The sequence below is a fragment of the Coturnix japonica genome, chromosome 4, assembly GCF_054131305.1.
Source record: "Coturnix japonica strain WE chromosome 4, WE-NBRP24, whole genome shotgun sequence".
NCBI lineage: Eukaryota > Metazoa > Chordata > Aves > Galliformes > Phasianidae > Coturnix > Coturnix japonica.
Window position 1 is genome coordinate 83,713,527 of NC_140666.1, and position 16,225 is coordinate 83,729,751.

At 46.2% G+C, this 16,225-nt stretch overlaps 1 long non-coding RNA gene across 1 annotated transcript; it reads left to right on the top strand.

The window, feature by feature from the left end:
• The first annotated feature begins 7,965 nt into the window (after positions 1-7,965).
• LOC146761157 (uncharacterized) lies at positions 7,966-14,898 on the top strand. Its single transcript, XR_014945542.1, has 2 exons — positions 7,966-8,275; positions 13,246-14,898. It is a non-coding gene; the product is annotated as an uncharacterized LOC146761157 (long non-coding RNA).
• The last annotated feature ends 1,327 nt before the right edge of the window (positions 14,899-16,225 follow it).

Genomic DNA, 16,225 nt, shown 5'->3' on the forward strand with positions numbered 1-16,225 from the left:
AATGAATAGCTCAAGTCAAACAGTTTCTGTGACACAGCACAATAGCCTATTGTCTTGGCTCCCATAAATCAGCCTCTCACAGCCTGTGTTTGGAGAGCCAGATGTTCATTATTAAACAGTGTCCTGTTCTCTCTCTTGCATTTGCTCTTCAGCCCTGTTCTGTGCCTTGCACGGCCATTGTCACCTGGACAGGCCTATGGACATGATAGATTCTGGATGGGCACTGTAGGAATCATCCACTCAATAGCAAAATTTCAGCTCAGGACAGCACTGCATTGCACTGAATTTGGTTCCAATTCCCACTTCTGCTCGGTTCAAGGTCTACTCTCTGGGTTCCTGCTTCATGAATAGGGTGCTGGAAAAAAACACCTTGAAGAATCTTTAGTCAAACCAGGGTAATTGGAGCTGCAAAAATGGTAAATCCAGGCACTTTTAGGCACATACACTATTTGTTTATTTTCAGTGTCTCACCCAGCGTGGGCTTGGGAACAATTCGTTTCTCTTGGCTTCAAGTCAGCCTCTTCCTCTGCTGGCAGAGAGGCGTGTTTGCATTGTAAGATACAATGTAAAACCGAGGCTAGAAGGGCCAGGGCTGGTAAACTAGAGGAGGGAAATTACTTTCTGAGTAAGCATCCATCTCAGAACTGGCGACCTGCCCTTGGAGAGAGTGACATTCCTGCCAGTGCTTTCTGAGAGAGAGATCTGGAAGGAAACAGGGTATTACAAGGAATCCTTAAAAGGTCCTGCACTCAAATCACTCTGTTGGGGCATCAGGGGTGGGTTTGGGTGGGAAATCTGTGCTGCTGGACACTCCTGACCATGTGGAAGCACCTCCAGGCTGCTCAATGCTTTGCAAAAGGGGACAGAGGAGAAATTAAAGCTCTGAGAGAAGTGGCATGAGCTGGTGGCAGGCACACATCTCTCCTCGCTGAGACCTCATCAAAAATGAAAGGCAGAATCCTTGAGCACGCAGTGTCTGACTGGAGGGAGCATTAATAGAATGAAGTCTGGCCACGCAGAGCATCTGTGGCAGCTTGTGAGAAATTGTGACTTACCAGGCAAGGGAAGCAGGATCAAAGAGTCGTGCTGCAGATAAGGACAGACTGAAACAAAAAGCTGTCCAAGTGCAGAGATCAAAGCTCTGAAGATGCGACAGTGTTAATGGAGGATGTTGCATTTGGGAGTAACTCCTCATTTAAGAGGTTAACAGAGGAGGAAGTGCTGGTTATAATATATGGGAAGGAATACGTTCACCTTCCTAATGATTTCCCCCAAATCAGTGCCACTTTTGGCTGTGACTGAGGAGGAACTGGGGGTTGCTCCAGAAGCACTTGCAAACAGGAGAGTGATCTGTGTCTGAGATGTCTGTGACTGCTTCTGCTTTGATTACAAAGCAATACTGGCACCATGGGGCTCATCATCATGGCTTCTAATGCTTCCCGCTGCCTGCATGCTGCAAGTCAATATCTCTGGAGGTGTCCAGCTGGTGGTTGGACTTGATGATTTTAGAGGTCTTCTCCAACCTTTATGATTCTGAGATTCTAAAATGTCCATCTTTCTGGAGTTCTCCTTTATTCCAGCGTGGATGCTCAGAGCTCTCCTTGGCACTGCACAGCCTCCACTGACCCCTTTGGTTTCCTTTGATGCTGCTCCACATGCTTCTACAGCCCACTCTGATTTCTGAACCTCTCTAATTCATGTGCCTGGCAGCTCCCCCTCCCTACCAAAGTCCATGAACTTCACTGCATATGTTTCAGTCTTTTGGCATTTCCGAAAGAGATCGGTCCCTTCAGGCCTGTTTTTCTTGGCACTCACCTCCGTGTTTCTCACCCACTGCTGAGCGGACACACATGCTGCAGGTCTGGAAGCAGCAGAGCCCTGAGAAAGGAAGGAGAGCTGCATTGCCCCATGCCCCAGACTTGAGATGTGATACCTGGAGGAAGCAGGGAGCAGACTGAGGTTTGCCACAGCGTGGAGAATCCCTCACTGCTGGCATAGTGATAGTCATAGTGGCTACAGCTCCTCACAGGGAGCAGAGGGGCAGCACTGAGCTCTGATTCAATGATTAAGACCCTGTTAGATAGTCAGGACTCTCACTGCACGTTGCCCCAACAGTAGCACTGCAACATTGGACCTTCAGGAACTGACACATGGGAACATGAGCTGTGTATGTGCAAAATAATGCACACAACCTAAAGGCACAATAATGTTAAGGAGCTGAGCACGGGGCTTTGGGGTGTTCTCTCCTGGGCAGTGAAATGGTGTTGGGAGCTCCCCATCAGCAGCCCGGCTGTTTTCCCTCTGAAGCTCCTTGAAGGATGCTATACAAGGAGCCGATTAGTTGGAATGAGGTGCACCAGCACTATTTCACTTGAAAAGGCCCATTGTGAAGAAAACATTCCCATTTTGGAAAGTTATTCACAACCAAGTGGTGAGGAACTTTTCGAGGGCCCTTGCAAAATGCAGTCCCATGCCCCAGCTCTCTCAGTAATGTTGGTGTCACTCTGGTGGCAGACAAAAAGCAAATGCAGGATCTCAAAGGCCAGGCAAGGAATTCTGAAGTAAACCCGGGGGTTCTGCAGTGACACCTTTTTGTTGAATGAAGCACAGAAATGGCACACACAATCTAAACCACGTGCACTGGCTGATAGAGCACAAACGGAAGCTCTCCGTGCTTGCAACTGAAGACCAATTGAGAAGACTAATATGCCAAGGAAGCACAGGCCAAGGGCAGAGCCCTGGGGCTCAGCACCTCCAGGCAGAGCTCCAGGCACTGGCACAGAGAAGCTGGCTGGGACAAATCCAGCCCTGCCATCTGCCACAGAGAGCAGCGGAGCTGGGCTGGAAGAAGACCAGAAGGACTTTCTTCTGTTGACTCCAGGGAGCTCATCTAAGCTGTGGAAATCATCTGACGCTCCTTTGTTTCCTGGACATCTGAGAATGTCTTTGGTGGGAGGTCACCGAATGAACAGGAGAAAGCATTGGGACGAGCCTGTAGCAATTATCCTCCTGAGTAACATCAGGAAATGGTGTCTTGGTTAGGGTTAATGCCCCCCAGAAGAGGGGGCACAGCACCTGCTTGTGCCAGAATGAACATTTCAGGGTAGTTTCAGATTCAGGCTCCGGCTCTCTTGCAAAGATATGCTTTACTCATATCCTACCAAACACCCTCTCTAGGGGAAAAACAGTTTCTGCAGACAGAATGACCCTTTTTTTTCTGTCTGAAAGGTCAGAACAGTTCCCAGGCACAGTCAGCTCTGCCAGCAGGATGACTTGCTGCCACCCCAGGTAAGACTGCATCAAGTCTTCTGTCATTAAAAAGGAAAAGTGAATCCCTACCAACACTGTGACACTGGCAGACATCTCTGCAGTTGATCTGTTCTGAAATGGACACGGTGACCTCGCTCAGAGCAAGGTTATAGCTGAGTTTAGGGTTGGTGTAACACTATGTGAGACATGGGGTGAGTGGCTGAGACTGTGCATCAGACACAGGTCCTACATCACTTGTGCAGAACTGGCTGTCCCTGACTGCCAGCCTGGGCCCAAAGGCCTCCCCTTGTATGCAGAGTCTTCTCTTGGCATAACAGCATCTGGAAACAGTGCCCATATGTTTCCCCACTGTGTGGGATTAGCTACACTGGAATAAAATGACCTTATACAGGGCTGGCTTCCTCGACTCTTCCTTTCAAAGTAGTTAAAGCAATATGTCTCTGTGCATAGGCAGAACTTGACATTCTTTTCATGCTAGGAAGGTTTTATTCACAACTATAAAGGCCAGACATTTTGTCTTTTTTTCCTTTGCTTAATGAAAGCCTGAGTCCCAGAGAATCTCAGCAGCTTCAAAACCAAGCTGAGCATGGGGACCTGAGAAACGGACTCATTGCATGGGATGGATCAGTTGGGAACTGTATCTGAGAAACCTTTTTTTCATTAAAATTGCCTTGTCTTGTCTCCACAGCTCCCAGTGGCTGGTATTTGCCTGTGTGTGGCTTTTTTTTTTTTGTTATTATTTTTTATGATCTAATACCACAAACTGCCTCTGAGCACACTCTAACGCTGGGTGCAGCATTGAGGCACATCACATTCTGCCATTCGCTCCAGTTCTCCCTGTGCAGCTCCCACTCCTGCACCAAGATTTGGATCCAGCACTGCTCCAGACACAAATCTGATAGGAATAAACCCCACTGAGGGGTAGACCCTCTGCTGCTGAGGCTGCACCTGATGGGGCTGTGGTATTTTTTTGCCACTGACTGTTGTTATACTCATCACTTTGGATCAGCCCCCTTCCCTTCCCTTCCCTTCCCTTCCCTTCCCTTCCCTTCCCTTCCCTTCCCTTCCCTTCCCTTCCCTTCCCTTCCCTTCCCTTCCCTTCCCTTCCCTTCCCTTCCCTTCCCTTCCCAAGTTTGTGAGAGATGATATGATGGGCTCAGGCTGCTGTGACCTGTTGAATGTATTTACAAGCCTGAGCCCTTTGAGTGATGCTAGTTGTTTCCTAAAACAAAGTAGCTCTAGTGACAGATAGTGAAGAGCAACTATTTCAGAAACCATTAAAACTTGCTCTGTGTTTATATGTGAAGGCAAATGAGTTCATTCTCAGGCCAGGTTTGAATTGACCTACCATGTCTAAACCAACCAGTACAACGAGACATTTTGACAGCTCCTTAGGAAAATGAAACAACACAACAGTACTACAAGAGCACAGAAGTGGTGACTAATGAAGAGCAGCAACTGGAACAATGAAGCACTAACTGAGGAAATATGCTGTCTGCCATAGAGAGAGATAGGAAAACCATGTGGAAGCCTGGGAATGTACTGGATGAAAGAGACAAAATGAAGTCCAGACTACAGTGGACATGCTAAATATAGAGGAAAGAGAAGATGAGATGTTCCTAGACCAAGGTAGGTAGCTAAGCAACTAACCCACAAAGAGCCAAGCACAATTCACCCCAAATTCTTCCAAGAACTGAAATGAACTGAAATAAATCCTGAGTCACTGAGTGAAATCTCAGATAAAAGAGAGAGGGGAAGAGAAAATAGCCACTGGCAATCTTTTGCATCTATTGTGTAAGTACATCAAAATCATACTATATAATGAACTGGAGAAGCAGAAAAATCCATGATACATGCAAGGAAAGAATAATAAAAAAGAACTCAAAAATGGCTCATGTAGAAGTACAGGTGAGTAATACTGCTTCATGTCACACAACCACGTTGCAGGAAGCACAAGGAAAGGACTATAAAAGCCCCCTTAGAAACAGATCAATCTGTTGCATCAGGAGATTAAAGTCTGTTTGTTTGCTCATGGAAACAGTAGAAGTTGTGGGAGAGAACTGTAAAAGCAATTCTGCTGGCACAGACCCATTCCCATTGCCTTCTTGTCAGCATGGCCAATGCATCACCCTTAGGAGAAGTGGGCATAAGTCCTCACGTACAGGACATTTCCCCTCTCTCTGGACCATTATATTTCATTGACAGTCTCTCCTGCAAACTGTTACACATTTCTGACTGAGGTATTTTTTTCCTTGTCTTTGCAGTGTTACCCAGGTGCTGAGTACTTGGTGGGTAACACTGGGCAGGTGCTTGATCTGACTGACTGCAAGGAAGGCAAATCAGATCTTCAGCTGCAGTCAACATACAATAAAAACTCCCACCTGATTTTCCTGATGACAGTCATTCACTGGGCTTGTCAGCATCAAAGTGTTGGCAGAGTGACTTCCTCTTTACTGCATCAAAAAGAGAGGTCTTTCCTCCTTCCAAAGAGATGCAGCACTCACTAAAGGCTTATGCTACTCAGAGCTTCATTCTTCTCAATTTGCTCATGCATCTTCATGCCCTCAACCAGTGTGATGCTCACTGAAGGCACCTGTTAGATTCAACCCTTTCTCTTATAGGTTGTTGTACTTAAGAATCTGAAGATTTTTTTTAATAGAACAGTCATTTCGTGCCACTGCTTTTTTCTTTTCTTTTTTTTTTAATCCTTTGATGGTACAACGACAGGTTTTCTCCTGGATCCCTGCATGAGCAGTTGGCAATGGCGAGCAGGATTGCTGCTACCTCTAATCACCATCAAAGCTGCTTCTCTAAGTGCTATAAACATAACAGTGCATAACAGAGGGGCAGGCAGCAGCAGTGGTTGCTCATGGGACACCTGCTCTTTCAATTTAAATCCTCATTCCTGCAAAATTCAGGGACAGCAAAAGCACAGAATGTAAAGAACTTGTGTAAAGCAGCTCTCACCATCTTCTAATCTCAGTTATGCAGAAAAATATATGGGAACAGACTTTGGAAAAAGAGACATATACTGCACATAGCTTTCCACTTCTTTCCTTGTAACTGCGCATGGAAATAAGGTACAGGTATCCAAATATCTACTGCATCCTCAGCTACAGCTGTTCCTATAGCTCCTATAGCACAAAGCCATGTCATCTTAGGGAGCATCCAGGTACTTGCTCAGATTGTAGTGGTGAAGAGAAAGACCCTGAAAGGCTGTCAGCCCAGTGGTGCTGCTGAAATGAAATGGGTTGTGATTTAGCTGAGATCTGTGAAAATACACAGGCTGAACTGACACCAAAATATTTTGATTCAAGGAGAAAACAATCCCAGTTCTAAAACTCAGTTAGTTTTGGACTACATATAATTGAGGGGGGAAAGGGAGATTTTTCCTATGGATCAGATATGGAAAGGCACTTGTCACTGACATGAATAACGCCAGTAAACAAGGAAGTCCCTGAATAAATCTTTTGAGGCATGGATCTTTAGGCTGATAAAAGGTCGACTGAAAACACAGTATCCCATTTCCACTAAAGTATTCTCCATTCAAGACTTTTGGCTCATCTCAGATAAACTGAAGCCAGCAAAAACACTTCCATCTTTTTCCGCATGTATTAGGTCAGGAACTTTCTGAGGAAGATGCATAACAAACCCAGGACACGGAAGGTAACAGGCATGTTTCTGGCTCTGCAGAATATGTAGCTGGGTCTGGAAAGCAAGCAGGAGAGACAACCATTTCTGCAACGATTTTACAATAATAGCTGACTGCGTGTTCATTCTTTTCCATATTTAATAACATTGACCCCTTGTCCCTTCCCATGCCACTGCCTATTGTATTCAGTCATTGGCTGAAATTCTCCTGCAACAGAAATAAGCAATCAATAAATAATGAGAACATCCCTTGTAAACGCCATAAGCAGAAGTGCCAGACTTTTCACAGATTTTGGCTGGCTTTAACAGTTCCCCGTAGTCCTCTTCTGTGCCCTTCTGGGCTGCATAGTGCCAAAGGACTCCACGACTTTGTCTCAGCCTTTACTAAAATGCTGTTGGGAAGTGCTGAGCCTGCTTGACTCCTCTTAATGACAAGGGTATGGCCAAAGGCACTCAGCAGGTTTCAAGAGACGCTCAGCTCCATGCAGGATCTGGCCATGATATATTGCAGCTGCGTCATGGTCAGAGGGATAAATCTGTTACCAAGTTGTGGACACTGCATTACCCTGATGGTGTGAAAATCAAAAGAAGGGGAGATCGTGAATGCCATGCCACATCATGCTATGCCATCCCATCCCATGCCATCCCATCCCATGCCATCCCATCCCATGCCATCCTATGCCATGCCATGCCATGCCATGCCATGCCATGCCATCCCATCCCATCCCATCCCATCCCATCCCATCCCATCCCATCCCATGAAGTAGTTCATTTTCACTTATGCTGATAGTCTGCATTCCTCCCGAATGCTTTGCACAGATTTTTTGGGCAGTGATAACTGTGCTTCCAACAAATTCTGGAGCATAATCAAACAACAGCAAGTTTTCCATCACCTGTTCTCTTCCCAAGGACATGCTGCCACTCCAGCTTGCTGTCCTGGCACCTTGCTCTGGAGCATCCAGCAAACCTGCTCCCAAGTGCAGGCTGTGTGCTCCCCCACCTTGCTTTCAGACATGCTGTTGCCTGGACAACATTTCTGCTCTCAGCACCGACATTCACCCACACACACATGGACAAAAGTGACTGTGCCCCAGTGATCACCTTCCCTGGCTGTAACAGCAAAGGGCCAGAGTGCTAATTAAAAATAGATCAGAGCAGAGGGGGGGAAACACGCTCCGAGCCTCATCAGAAATGTCTGAAGCAAAGACTTTGGGTGGCATCAGGGAGTGCTGACTAAGTGATCATGTCCCCAAGACTTCCACTGAAATGAAAGCCACAGACTGGAGACCGACTGCTCGGGCTAATGAAGCTGAATCACTGTGAAATCGCTGCGAGATTAAAAATTCACTGCGAGGTGGGTAATGGAGGCGCAGCAGGGCTCTGTGCGAGGGATGCCCTCATATGGAGGGATGAAACCGAGGGCTGCAACGAAGGCAAAGTCCCACTGAGTGACAGCAAATGTCCTTAGAAACATCGGGTGCGGGGTGAGTTAAGTCATTGCGCTGGGTGGCAACGCTCGGTCCCTGCAGAGCTGCGGACATCAGCGGTGCTGAGCACTGACACTGGCTGTGCGGTGCCACCAGGTGGCAGTGCCTCAAAGCAGTACTCGGGGAGTTTTTATTTAACTAACTCGAACAGTAATTGATGTATCACGAGAGGCAAGAGGGCCACCCAGGCACCACTCGTGGCAAAAACACACGTGCCCCTACAGCCCACACTTGGTGCCATCGCTTGCCACGGGCAGCACTTCCCAGCCCAGATTTCTTACAGTCCCAATTCCATTTCCAACTGCAGCAGTGATGGCAGATGGTCAGGTAAGCCCTAGGCTGGGGTTTTATTTTCTCTCACTTTAGAGAATAAAAATCAATGAGGCAGGCTCCTCTCTGATTCTAGCTCACCTCGCTTATGGATCCTTAGTACCACAATGCAGCAGGAGGGCGTTTGTTTGAAAACACATATTTTCTTTTCCAAAGAATCATAAAATCGTTTGAGTTGGAAGGGACCTTTAAAGGCCATCTAGTTCAACTCCCCTGCAATGAACAGGGCCATGCACAGCTCCATCAGGTGCTCAGAGCCCCATCCAACCTGACTTTGGCAACAGAAGCAAACTTCCTGTGTAAAAGCCATGCTGGGTAGGAGGGTACCAAGCAGTCATGCGATGTCCCAGCGAATACAGAACACTGGCACCCAGAGAGGTGGTGGATGCCCATTCCCTGACATTCAGAGTCAGGATGGAAAGGGCTCTGAGCCCCTGACTGAGCTGTAGGTGTCCCTGTTCATTGCAGGGGAGTTGGACTGGAAGGTATTTAAGGCTCCCTTCCAACTCAAAAGAACCTATGAAATAAGCCTTTCTCCTTCACCAGGGCTACCAAGTCACACTCTTGCTTATGTCCATTCCTTTCTTAGCAGAGTAAAACCAAAGCCCAACCGCCCTTAAATTCTGCTCTGAAAAGCAACAGGGTAGGGGAAAGATCCTCAGACCTGACTGTGAACATCCATCAACCTTAACTACCTCAATCACCCATATACACAGCCGCATACAGAGCAGGAGAGGCAGGAAATCTGGCCCAGTGACATCCCACTCATGGGAATGAGAAGTCCCTTGGATATAAACAGGGAGCTGAGCACGAGCAACTGGCAGCACAGTGCAGGGTGATACAAGTCAAGTTGTTTAAGGAAATAAAACAGTGAGAGATGTTGAAGCCAGTCATTGTCTCCTTCTGGAGATCTGCCCGCTCTGCAGGCACTCACTGCTCATCTCAGCTTCCAAACAGAATCCAGTATATCCCCAGTCCTGGAAATGGCCCTATCTGTGTGTGTGTGTGACACGCAGCACAAATACAAACACCTCCTTCTGTAGAGGCATCTGGTTGGATTTCTGCTTTTTTTTTTTTCTTGCCAAAACATCATTTTCTGCCTGGTCTAGAGGAACTTGGCCCATCACCTCAACATGACATTCTTTGGAGCATCGTCAGTGATTTCCTGGCCTACATCAGCACGCAGCCAGCAAGCTTCCAGTCCCCTTAAATATTTCCTAAGCTCTCAGCTCCCCGAGGGAAGAGATCTAAGAGGAAATTGGCGTGCAGTAAAGCTACTCCAATTTGTGCTGCTGCTGTCAGAGAAGCAACTGTGGGCTTTTCTGTAAAGCTGCAGGTCCTGGTGAGTGCTTGGACATGTGGAGAAAAGAAAGTGGATTTGGATGCTGTAGGAAGTCTTCACACATATTCAAGCAGACAGACAGAAGTGAAGCAAATATTGACTGAGTACTTGTGACACTGCCTTGGAAAAAGCCTTCTGTGGCTCAGCACGACACTCGATCAGACCATGTTTTGCTCTAAGGTTTGTAGCACAGAGACATTGTCCCAGTAATGTCATTTCAGTCTGGGAATGTCTACAGAATGTATTTACAATTGAAAGAAATGGAGAAGAAAATCGCTGAGAGAAACCTCAGGCGTGTTACTGTGGCAGGATGATGAAACACAGAATACATGAGAAAATAGGATTTTAAACATCTTTGACATTTCCACCTGAGCTTTCTAATGCCTGCACTGGTAGGAGGATCCTTGGTGCAGATCAAGTGCATCCTGCTGTGCAGGGCTGACACAGGAGGCATGGAATTTTCCCAGGCTATACAGAAGAGCTGCCCAAGTACATCAGTTGGCCATCATTATGGCTGTGTCTGACCAGAAAGGTGAGAGTTTGTAAAGGGCCTTATCTTAGCATAGGGGAACTGTGCACTAGCACTTGGGGGTTTAGATTCTAATGCCTGCTGACCCCCTCTGGCATGCAAGACCTGTACTAGGAAGCAGAGCTATTAGAAGGTGCATACTGGGGCTTGACTTGAGGAAGGCAAATAGGGAAAGTGAATTCTTACAGACATTCAGCTGCTCCCTCCCTATACATGGCGTAAGCAGGCCCAGCCAACACAAGTTTTAAGTGTAACCTCCACTACAAGAAGCTACAACAGCAAACAGCCATAAAGGTTGAGCACTGACTGATAATGAAAACAAACAAGTTACAAACAAACCTTCCTCAGGAAGTGCTTGTATAACTTACTTTGAAAACCAGATTTCTGTGTTTCTGTGCAGGTTTGGGACTTGCAGTGCCGCAGTTGGGCTGTGTTAAGCTCTAACTAGCCTACTCAGCACACAGGCTGAGCAGGCAGATGGCTCCGGGAGGGACGAGGACAGAGAATACCACCATAAGGGAAGAAAAATATGTAGGAGTTCAGTTTACAAAGCAGTCAAACCAACCCATGGGCTACAAACCAAGATGAAGTTAACGCGTCTTACTTCAAGAAGGCCCCAAGCATTGAAAAAAAAAATGAAGCCTGACTAAACTAATTAGACTGATTTGAACATAATGAAAGAGAAATTTGGTGCTGGTGTGACAGCAGAGCATTGCCAAGGCAATCTTTGTGAGACGTGCTAAATTGATCGTTGGCATTGCTGAGTGAGGGATGTTCACACTAGGAAGCTGATCCCAAATCATCTTACATGTCTGGAGCTGCCTGAAGCTGGATGCGTGGAACTACCACTGAAGCAAAGCAGCTGCTTTTCATTGTTGGGTTGGATTCTGGGAAGAATAAGGCTCCATGCTGCACTGAGCACTGTGCATGGGCATGCTTACTTGGCTTTGATTGCAATTCTTAGCCACCAGCAGAAAGAGCTACCTAATATTCACGGGATTACAGCATGGCTTGGGTGGGAAGGGGCCTCAAAGATCATCCAGTTCCAAGCTCCAGCCACAGGCAGCGTTGCCAACCACAAAATCAGGCACCAGATCAGGCTGCCCAGGGCCTCACCCAACCTGGCACTGGATCTTCAAAGGGAAACATGTCATCTCTGGAAGGTTTTGTTTTTAATCCTAGATAAGCAGGACAGCTGGAACTTAAAGCAGAGCTTCAACCACAAGCAAAATACATCAGCCAGAAAAGCATGTTAATTAGCTTTTGAGATATTTGTTTCTCCCTTTTGGAAGTTTCAATTCTCACAACTGAGACACCCATACTCTTCATAGAAATATGAACCACCTAAGCCAAAAGGCACAGCACTGAGTACGTGCATCCCACCCCTATCATGCACAGCCTATGGCAAAACCAAGTCAGCAAAAAGAAACAAAAAGAGGAAAAGCAAAAGAAACAGAGCCAAGAAGTTAAAGAGAGGAGATGACTCTATAGAACTGTGACTCACCAGAAGGCACTAGAAATATGCACCATTAATATTATGGAGCGGGTAGGATGGTGCAGGACTCTAGTGCTAATTGCAGAAGCTGATGTTGAGTCCAGAATGTCCCATGCTGTTCTAGGCAGGGGGCAACTGTTCTGCAGTGGGTTTTGCACCTGAGCAGATTTGTGTTACTATTGAATGGCGTACATCTTGGCTATCAGCTGAGATCAGGTGTCCGCCTCCTCCAAGCTGCTGCACACGATAGAATTGCTTTGAGCCCAGATTACTTGCAGGTGAAACAGGGCAAGATTTAGGAAAACACGATGCGAGTTTCACTCAGCTGATCAGAAAGTGGGGTACACAGGGACTACAAGTGTTCCAAACTCTGGAAGATGAGTTGGCTTGTGATGAGCCTCAAAGCTGTATCTGTGAGCCCTCAGCAAGGAACATCAGTTTGTATTCCCCAGCGAGCTGTGATGGTGATTTGAAGGCAAAGAGAACGCTTTTGTTTCCTAATAATTGCTACAGACAGAGTGTTAGTCTCTCTCTCTGTGTTAGCCTTATGCAAGAACTTGACTTCAGCTCTAATTTTACTTTGAATAGATTTTGAGAGGCTGCAGGCTGACCCAAAAGCCCTCAGCAAGCAGAAGAAAAATGCTACTGCCAACAGCTCAGTGATCACCTATGGCAGCCCAGCAGTGTGCTGAGCAGCAGGAGCATCTCAGTGCCAGCTTGGGAGCTCGCTGCTGCCCATCTCCAATACCTAATTGGCAGAAAACTCTGTAATTGCTGCATGTCAATGGTACCAGGAGTTCAGTGCAGAAATCAAACAGGGGCAAATTAAATGACTGTACATGGCAGGTACACGCTTCTAGCAAGAGAGCCAAAGGCTGTGCACCTCTCAGCAAATGAACTATAAAGCATATTCCTAACACATACATAGATGCCAGAATGCAAATGTACTGACCTCAGGAAATACTGATGAGCAAGGAGTGTGGCATGAATTAAACACCATGTTGTGCCATGGCATGGGCAGGGAAACATTTGCTTTCTTGTGTAAAGGATTTATGAGATATATCTAGACCTTTAAGACCAGACGTAAATCCCTGCTTTACCCTGGCCAAGCTGCTGTTTTAGGATTGACTTTTCCTTGCAGTTACCCCGCTGGATGTGAAGAGCTACCATGTACCATTTCTGGTCAGCGTGCCTCAGCAGTGTCAAGGACTGGTCTACTAATTCAACTCCAACCTCTGCAAGTACAGCAGCAGCCTACACAAAGCCAAGAGCCAAGAGGCCTGTTCAGTCCTTCTGACAGCTGTCAGGCAGTGACTCCAGCACCTTAACTCCACAGCCTTTCCCTAACCAACCACATGAAAACCTTCAGAGACACCTCTCGGTGAAGTGCACAAGACACATCTGGGGTTTATCCCTTTTGATTCACATAACCCCTCTACGTGGCGTCCTGCCTGGGCTCTCACATGGTTTCCTCTGCTGCGTTATCTTGTTTGCCACTTCACTGCAGACTCACAGAAGAGCAGCCAAAATACGAGTGACTTCAAAGCAGTAGTGCCAGCCTGCTCTATAAATAATGCATGGGGATCTTTTGTAGTGGTGAATTTTGCTTCTAAATTGTAAACAGTGTTATCTTTCCGATTTCTGCCTTCTGCTGCAGCCTTCCTATAACCCTTAGCGAAAGACACTAAGAAACTGCAGTTACATCTACAAGCAGTATGGCTGATAAATTATGACTACTTCATGTCCTGAAGGCCTGGGCTTCACTAGTCTCATTGCTGACATTCTGTACTTCACCTACTGAACACTGGGTTCTTCCTATCTATCCCAGGAACAGTTTGGCAGCAGGGTACAATTGCTTGCTAATTGTAAAACTAATTATTGGAATAGTGGAAAATAATACTAAAGAAAGGCTTCCTTTTCTAATGGCAGAATTCTTCATTATCACATTCAGCTTGGGCGTTTTCTAGCAGTGACTTTCAGCAACAAAAGAAAAATGCACTAAAATACTGTAGTTGAAAGTGTGTTAAACCTTATTGACAAGGAAATATCAAGGCTTTGGAGGACTGCGGAACTGAAGCCTTTGGAGAAAGAGATACATTATGTATAAGAATACATTATGGAGCGTAGCCAAAGGGAGAAGTAAGAAGACTTGAACAAGTGTGACAAAGAAGAGGCTTCCAGCCTGGATGCTTAAACTCCTCTTGAAATCTGATGCTGAGAACAGATCAAGAGGCTGAAATCAATGAAAGGCAGCTCACAGGTTTCACACAGCAATGAGCCTCTTTAAGTCGGATGGATGGATGGGGGAGCGACAGGCTGGGGAAAGATGTGGCTGCTCACTTTCTGTTAGATATTAGTCAGAACTGGGTTTTTAATTTCCCTGAGGGACTCAGGAAGAAGTGAAATGTAACTTAACTGTCATAAAGACTCACAGGTAACTGTGAAACTGTGTGAAGTTAACATGAGTGGAAATTAAGTCATCGTTAGCAAATAGGAAACTTCAGCCTGAACTGCTGAGCATACATGGCAGGCAGATCCAGCAGGTACAGGAAAGACCAAGAGGTCCAAATTTACTCCAAACCTTGACAAAAGCTAATAACCAAACAGACAAACATTGCAAAAGAAGGATCAAAAGTAACCAGTCTGAGGCTGACAGCTGGATTTGAACGGCCACAGCCAAAAGCCTTCCTCGTACAGTTCAAGTTCTCTGGTGATCTTAGTTAGCTTTGGTGCCCCACAGCAACTTGTGTTTCAGACACCTAAATGTTTTAATAAAAGGCATTAAAAACTAAAATGCTTTGTTATTTATATACTGGAACTGTATTATATATCTTATAAGGGCTGCTCTGAACTTAATGTCTCCTATTTTATGATGTTGACCCATGACATCGGGGGCAGATGTTGGTGGGATGGCAGTAAGGGCTGAACCTTCCCACCAATATTCTGTTAAGTGTTGTTGCTGTGTGGCAAATGGCAGCAGAGGAGCAGTCTGACAAAATAAGGCATATAAAACCCCTCAACCTTCTGCTCAAACTTTCTGCCTGCCTTATGAAGGCCAGCTCCTCAGCATGGTGACAGCAGACCGCTCAGTATTCTACTCTCAGACCCTGCCCAGCAGTGGCCATTTTGTCTGCTCCCTTGCATGGGCCATTCTAGGGCCTGCAAAGTGGGACCTTGTAAAGGGCACACAGAGTGGCACACAGAGTAGTCTGGTCATGGATTGTGAAGTTTCCTCCTCTTTCATGTTTGTAGCTCTGTACTCACAGATTAGACAGGTCTGCTTATTAGCACCCTGTACTGACAGCCTGGCCCTGCTAGTGACATTCTTTTTGAACTACCAAACTCTTCATGGGTCCATCTGGCCTCTAAAGGCCTTCTGAATTCCCATTCCCATCTACAATGTATGGAATACTACAAGCAAGCTGCTGCATCAAGAGCTAGGAAGAAACATCCATTCTGGATGCAGATAGCATCTATCTTTTGTACTATCACATGGAACACTTTGTGCACAAATACAGCAGGGGGATTGTATGAAATCCAAACAGCAGTTCCATCAGAACAAATACACCGAGTAAACATAGCACTGCGTTAGTTAGTGTCAAACAGGCCTGAGTCACCTTCTGTGCTTTCCAGTGAGTTCGTGAAGAATCCCATGTGGGCAAGTGAAGAATTTGGGCCACAGTGTTGAGAGAACAGCTCTGAAAATGATTTCAGAATAAACAGAAACATATGGAGTTCAAAGAAAGCATTCACACAAGCCAGAGTGAACAAAAAGTCCACACTTTACCAGGGACTTTTCTGCTAAGAGCTGCTGCATGGACAACGTCGTAATGGATGTAGTGAGTTGAAGCTTTAATAATAGATATTAATGAACATCATCATTTATGGTAATACTTTTTCATATACTAGGGACAGTGCTGTGCTTACACACAGAGCATGCAGCTACTAATAGATAGATAACGAGAGCATATAAGTTTGTTCACATTGGGTTTGACCAGAGGTCTTTCTAGGGGAGTAAAAACGACACTTTGTAGGTGACACAGACAGTGGGACTGAGTGCACCCTCAGCAAATCTGCAGATGACAGCAAGCTGAGTGGTGCAGTTGACTCCCTAGAGGGCA